Genomic DNA, 7,112 nt, shown 5'->3' with positions numbered 1-7,112 from the left:
ACAAAAATATTAAAACACACACATAAATAAATACATTAAAAAAATTAGTAATAAATAAAGTTGAAGATTATAACGGAGAATAAATAAATAAGGTAATTATAACAAAGGTGAATAAGTAAAGGCACTAATTAAAATATATACATTTATGTCTCCTTGTATAATTTAATTAATACCTACATTTATTTATTTACTTTATTTTTTGTGTATTTAATTGGATGCTTATTTATTTATTGAGCATTTATTTATTTCTGTATTTATTTCTGACTGTGTCAGGATCGGTCCTCCATAGCGGGGTGGGAGAGTTATCAAGCACGTAAAGTTTGGTTCAGATGTGAGCATGTACACTGAAGTTACAACAACTTCCTGTGTCATGGCGAAGACTTGATCTTTGACGCCACGCCACGGACACACCCATTGACGAAAACTCGCAAATAGCACAACTTTTCATTTTCAATGCCTTTAGATGGCACAGCACAAATTTGAAGTCGGTCGGACTAAATCCCTAGGAGGAGTTCGTTAAAGTATTTTGGCTGGTTGCTGGTAGGTGGAGGAGTAGTGGTGTTGAAATCATTATAAGTGCCTATTTTAATATATAATATATAAGGAATCTTACTGGTTGGCTGGTTGTTGGTAGGTGGATAAGCAGTATTTTGGCTGGTTGCTGGATGTTGACTGGCTGCTGGTAGGTGGATAAGCAGTATTTTGGCTGGTTGCTGGTAGGTGGAGGAGTAGTGGTGTTGGCTAGGTGCTGGATGTTGGCTGGTTGGCAGGTGGAGGAGCAGTACTGTTGGCTGGTTGCTAGATGTTGGCTGGTTATTAGTAGTTGGTGGAGTAGTGTTGTTGGCTAGGTGCCGGATGTTGACTGGCTGCTGGCAGGTGGATAAACAGTATTTTGGCTGGTTGCTGGTAGGTGGAGAAGCAGTGTTTTGGCTGGTTGCTGCATGTTGGCTGGCTGCTGGTAGGAGTAATGGTTATTCCAGATGTTTCCATTGCAACAATCAAGCGGCTTGACAGTACCTTTGGAGCTGTTTGGGGGTTTCCACATGTTGAAGCTTGGCTACTGTTGTTCTTTTGCACTTTATTGGATTGGCTCATGACCATCTTTTAAGTGTTGTTTTTTTCTGTCATATTTTTGTTGCTTCTATTCTCAACCACAGCCGTATAAATCTTTTTTTGTACTCCACAGCATGATGGAAGTCTGCTGGAGAGTGCCTGAGCTTCTTTCTCCAAGACACCCACTGCGTTGGGGAGCTCCAAGAGGGATAAATCAGTCCTGGCCCTAAATAGTTCCTCAATTTGGTGAATGAAGTCATAGGCTTCTTGGGAGGGACGACAAAGAGCACCTGCTTTGAACTCTTTGAAGTTTAGAGATGCTGTTTTCTCCAGCAGGACTGTCATATTTGTGCTCTGTTGCAATTTTGCATTTTTCACAGATGCTGCCAGACCTGATGACTTTGTGGAAGATGTAGCCTGCGAGATGAAAAAGAATTACATTTCTCAGTTTTTGTTAAGGTCAGGTGCTGCTCTGTTCACTGCCATCAGCTGTTCCACTTTGACTGATGGAGTGATTTTATGCTCCACTGTGTCCAAGAAGTTGGCCATAAAGGTGCTGTCATCTTCCTGGTAACTCCCAGACCTGATGGAGGCGAGGAACTGCCCCACAGATATTATTCTCAGTGCATGATGGAACTCCACTGGAGTTGGATCAGGATTTTTAGAGCTGACACAGCAAAATGTGTTTTCCAGGCAGTCTTGAGTGAATCTGGATGTTGTTGCCATTATCACCCCTGTTTGAACAGGGTTCACATGTCCCTTTTGACCAATTTTTATCCTCCGGAACAGATGGATGATATCCTGGAGGAAGGTGATGGCCTTTTGGTACTCCTCCATCTTCAGCCTGCTCAGGGCTGTAACTGGATGGCGAGATGACATCAGATCTAACCAATAATCAACCTGCTCAAGGAACCACGCTGTAGTGAGGTTGGATAGAGGGCGGTATTTCAGCCCAGCGCTTGTTGCCTTACTGTATAGGTTCAAAGCTGGACCACCCTTCATCTTCTCAAAGTGACTTGGGGTGATGGCTGCAGCTGAGAGATGGGGAGCTATTTTTAATGCCATCCCATCTTGAAAGGCCAGTAGGTCTTTAATCGGTTCAACTGAAACCTTATTGGAGGGGAGGTTCTCCTTGCTCACAATATCTTCAGGAATTAAGAACACCTGTCCCTGGACAAGAACACTTTTTAGATTTTTGATCAGATGGGGGACATCAGGCATAAAATAGAGCTGCCTGTCTGGTGCTGCTGGATGTGGCACTGATGTTTTATTGTGGTCAACCCCAAGAGTCTTACAATGTTGATTACTCACATAGTTCGCCAAATATTTTTTGACAAATAACTTAATTTTGTGCTCAAAGTTGCAAAAGTTGCTTAGTTGTTAAAACGGGGTTGTGACATATGACTATAGTAATTTTGTAAGTCATACGTCATTCTCCAAGCTTGCGCAGGCGCACTGTCATGCCTCATTAAAAAACTGTCATGCCTCACGCTGTCACGCCTCATTAAGTCAGAGCATCAAACCGATAAACATCGTTGTGAGCTAACGTAGACAAAACCATGTTCTGTACACAACATTCCGTACAGATGACCTTTTCCCACCGATCGCTGAATAAATACTTTCAGGTTATACATAAACTATACATGTGTGTCATCATCATTTCTCCCTCTTTTATCCCTGACCAAGAAAGAGAACCCCCGTCGTTTGTTCCAGAGAGATTTCAGTTATGGTGCTTTCAGACCAAAAGCGAAGCGAGCGTTCGGGGCGGTGAGTTTACACACAAAGTCAATGCAAAGACGTGTAGAGCCGCGATTTCCTGTCGGGCGGCATGAAGCGATGTGAAGGGGGCAGGGCCCGGTGACGTGAAGGCAACACGAAGGAATTCGCGTGAGTTGAATATTTTCAACTCAAGCAAAGAAGTCGCATGACACTGAGTCGCGATAGCCAATCAGTGTTGAGATTGTCCGTACATCACTGAGGCTTCACAGCGTTGTGTGGAGAGGGCCAGGCAGAGCGGGCGATTGAAAATCTGCTGACCGGCTGAAAGCTGCTGTCTTGCTGACAGACCTGACAAAGCATGAATTCATATGTTTAACAAAACTGCATCATATTGTAGTTATTTCGGCATCAGTTTGATCCGTTTATTGCTATTTAATAATTTACTTTGGGTTCATACAGCTGTAGTAATGGCAATGAGTTGTGTTTATTCACGTTATTCCATTAAAATCGCCTTCTCGCGTTGTGTGTGAACACTTGCAGCGAATGTACTCACGTGAGGAAAGCGTCGCAAGGCGAAAATTTGCGGTTGGTCTGAAAGCACCATAAGTTTGCTAGGTGCACACACAAAGGAGGTGCTGGAAAAGGCAGTTGAGGAAGTGAGAGCAGGAGCAAGCTTGAGGCAGACGTCAAAAAAGTACAGCATTCTGCACACCACCATGCAGGATAACAAAAAGTACACACACAACCCTCATCCTAATTCGACCCTGACACCTGCAGAAGAAGATGCACTGATTTCGTTTATATTTTGGATGGCAGACCACGGCTTCCCAGTCACCAGATCTCTGGTGAAAGTGCTGGCTAGTGGCATTATTACAGATAGTGGAGGACAGACCTCTCATTCTAATCATGGACCAACACGAGACACATGTCTCAAAAATTTTTATAATGTACTGCAGGGAAAAATAAATTGAAATTCCCTGCCTACCTGCCCACACCACACACATCCTACAGCCCCTGGATATTGCTGTCTTTAATCCCCTCAAGACTGCTTTCTCCACCATGGCTTCCAGGATGGGTCTAGTGCGAGGGGATCTTGTGGTCGGGAAGAAGCAGTTTTCTTCTCTGCTTAGGAATGTCTACCCCACTGCTGTCACTGCCCAAAATATTAAGGCTTCGTTCCGCAAGTCAGCTGCATGGGCTCTGTCAGCACAGGAAACAGAATTGATTAGTTCACGACTCTCAACTGTGGGTCTCTAGGTTTGAGTCGTTCATTTGTCTTGTGACAGCTACTGTGGAGCAGGAATGAACGACTCGTTCCCCGCTCACATGGGTCCTCCTCAGTCTTTCGTTCACTCGGCAGGCTGAGTGACTGCCAGCGCCGGAGAATGAGAGGCAGTTCAGCTGTCAGGTAACAGTCACTGGACTGACATTATTTAGCTATTTTGATAATTATGAGACATTTAATAAAGCATAACGTTATTACAGCATAGTAATGTTGTGGTAAGTTAGAGTTTTAACACAGCCGCACCGTAACTTTAGTCCTGCTAGTGAGAGTTGTTCTGGGTCCGCTCCACTTCAGAGCCCTGACAGGGTTCTACCTGGAGCCGAATTACCTCAGAGGTCGTCTCCTCTCCAAAACAAACAGACCCGGTCATTAAAACATTAAAACACAGCCACAGCAACGTTAGCGTTAGCTCTGTAAACAGCTAACAGCTGATCCGGGTCCGCCAGAGAACGCAAGTAACTTGTACTTTTTATTTACCAACAGAGCCATGCTGTTGTTTCACAGCTCGTGACTGGTGAACAACCTGCAGTATTTGAGAGTAATGTGCTCATGTTTGCTTCTCTGTTCCTCTCTCTGTGCTGGAGGTTTTTAAGAACTTGGTGGCTTGATCCAGATTATTATTAAACTGGTTGAATTTTAATAAGAGTGTGTTTATTCATATAGTGTATCAAGCTTATTACTTCAATATATTTACTGCAAATCTGATATTAATATTTTACTCATGGATAGGGACGTTAGGCTCCTGTATGAATGAGCACTTTAGAAATAATGATAGTAATTATATACATAAGCCTTTATATGGCTGGTCTGGTTGTATACTCAGGAAAGATTGTGAAAATGGAAGGATTTAGCCGGAGTAGTGGTGATTACATATTGACAACATATTTCTGGTGTTTTTACATGGTATGAATTTGGTTGTGGGCCCAGGGGGGTTTATATAATGATGATATACAGTAATCAAGAGGTGAATTTGTGTCTTATACTTCAAATACATAAAATAAAGCAAGCCAGGCAGCCTTCTGTGTTTGAGAATGGCGCAGTTTTTTAGAGGGCTGCAGCGCCGCAATAACCAGCCTAGTTCAAATGAAAGAAATGAACGCAATGACTCAAAAAAGATTAGTTCATTTTAATGAACGAGATTTGAAGATTCAAGTCTGACAAAAGACTCGAACTTGCCATCACTAGTACGGAACATCGTTATCGCCTGTGAGCATCCAAGCACAGGCGGAGGAGGTATACTTTCGCCCACTTTTCTCAAATACTATTGGTCCAAAAGACATCAATCAAATATTAGACAGTCCAATGGGTATTCCCCCAGAGAATGAGCACACAAACATGCCTGTATGGCTCTGACCAACAGAGGAGTGGCCGTTGACGTGCGGTGAAAGGCGAAAAGTGTATGGAACATGGTTAGTCTACGTTAGCTAGCTAACCAATTTATCATGTCATTTACTTACAGTAGTTATGTCTCTCTGTGTCTGATTGTTGGTTTGTCTTTCTAGTTTAGTTAGCTAAGTTAACTTACTTGTAGTTAGCCAGGTTTAGTTAGCTAGCATAGTTATTGCAGAAAGTTAGCTAACAGAGGGTCTTCATTTTATTTTTTAATTTCCTCCTCTTGGTTTAGTGTACTGTTCATTTTCATTATGGCATTTGTGCGTGTGGTGTTGGAGGACAGATGACAGAAAACGCATTGCACTTTCACCTGCCACTGTCTTATATACAGTCTGCAACATGCATTTTAACGGCCATTTTACCACTGCATCGGCAGAGGCAACAGGATCAGAAGTCTTGACAGGACCATCGACTGTATGATTGATAACAGCTGATACACGCACATTAGTTTCTATCATGGGTAAGTAATAGCTACTCCTGCCAGACAGTAAAGTGTAACGTCACTAAACTTTACAGTGTAGTGACAGCATATTGTTAGTGAACACTCCAGACGGTCAGTTTTTGGTTGTCATGGTAATGTATTACGTCCGACTATTAACCACACCCCCATCTCTGTTTGAGAAAGCAAAAACAGCAGAACTGGCTGGAGGGGGGCTTTAATGATGTCATTGCTCCATTTCATGCCTTTTGTGGCATTTTTGTTTGTTGATTTGTTGATTTTTTTGTCTCTGATTTACATTTTCGGTGATGATTTCTTGTCTCTTTAATTTTTTCAGCAGAGCAGATTGACCGGCTGCTGGCTGACTGGATTGTGTTACATCTCCCTGTCCCTCCTCACTAGCCATGCCCTCCTTTCTTCATTTTCACACTCCCTTCGCTCAGTCTCTGCATCCTTACTTTATTCACTCTTCTTTCTTCGTCTTTCTTCACTCACAAGCTTACTTTCCCTTCTCTCAGTGTCTGCATCCCTTTTTGCATCACTCTCACTTTCCCTTCTCTTAGCCTCTATATCCCTTCTTTCCTCAATCTTTGAAACTGATGTAAGTAGAAGACATGGCACTGTAAATGTTATAATGTATTTAAAATAATATTTTACCACTTCAAAATAGGAAATACTACTGTTTAAGTTAATACTTATTATACCTGTGTATAGCTGTTATCAGCAGCTATGACTTGCATATTTACAGGTCCGGGGACGCCTCGCGGTGCAGGAGCCCTCCTTTTTTTGACCACAGGACGATGCACAAAGATGGTGGGAATAGCATCTGCTTTCAGCCTAGTCTTGCCCTTTTCGGTCCTGACAAACTGGTCTGCCTCAAAATGTGCCTGCAGAGTGACTTGAGCTTATTTTTCACACAACATCTCAGGTTTATCTACCCACATTAATATATCATAGTTGAGTGCACCATATTGGTGAATATTCAATACTTACTGGACATGTATAGAAAAATGACTTCTCTCACCATCATCGAAGAAGTCATTGTGTGAGAACAGTGAAAGAAATCACTAACAAACAATCTAGTAACTGATGCCAACATCAGCAGCAAAAGCTGCTATATAAAAAATGTTTTATTTATTTATGACTTGGTGAAACAGTTCAGAACTGAAGAAGCCTCTTTGATGAGAGGTCAAACGTCATCTACAACCAAGTCCAGATTCTCTC

This window comes from Micropterus dolomieu, unplaced genomic scaffold (genome assembly GCF_021292245.1).
Source record: "Micropterus dolomieu isolate WLL.071019.BEF.003 ecotype Adirondacks unplaced genomic scaffold, ASM2129224v1 contig_11344, whole genome shotgun sequence".
NCBI lineage: Eukaryota > Metazoa > Chordata > Actinopteri > Centrarchiformes > Centrarchidae > Micropterus > Micropterus dolomieu.
Note: the sequence above shows the minus strand (reverse complement) of the source record.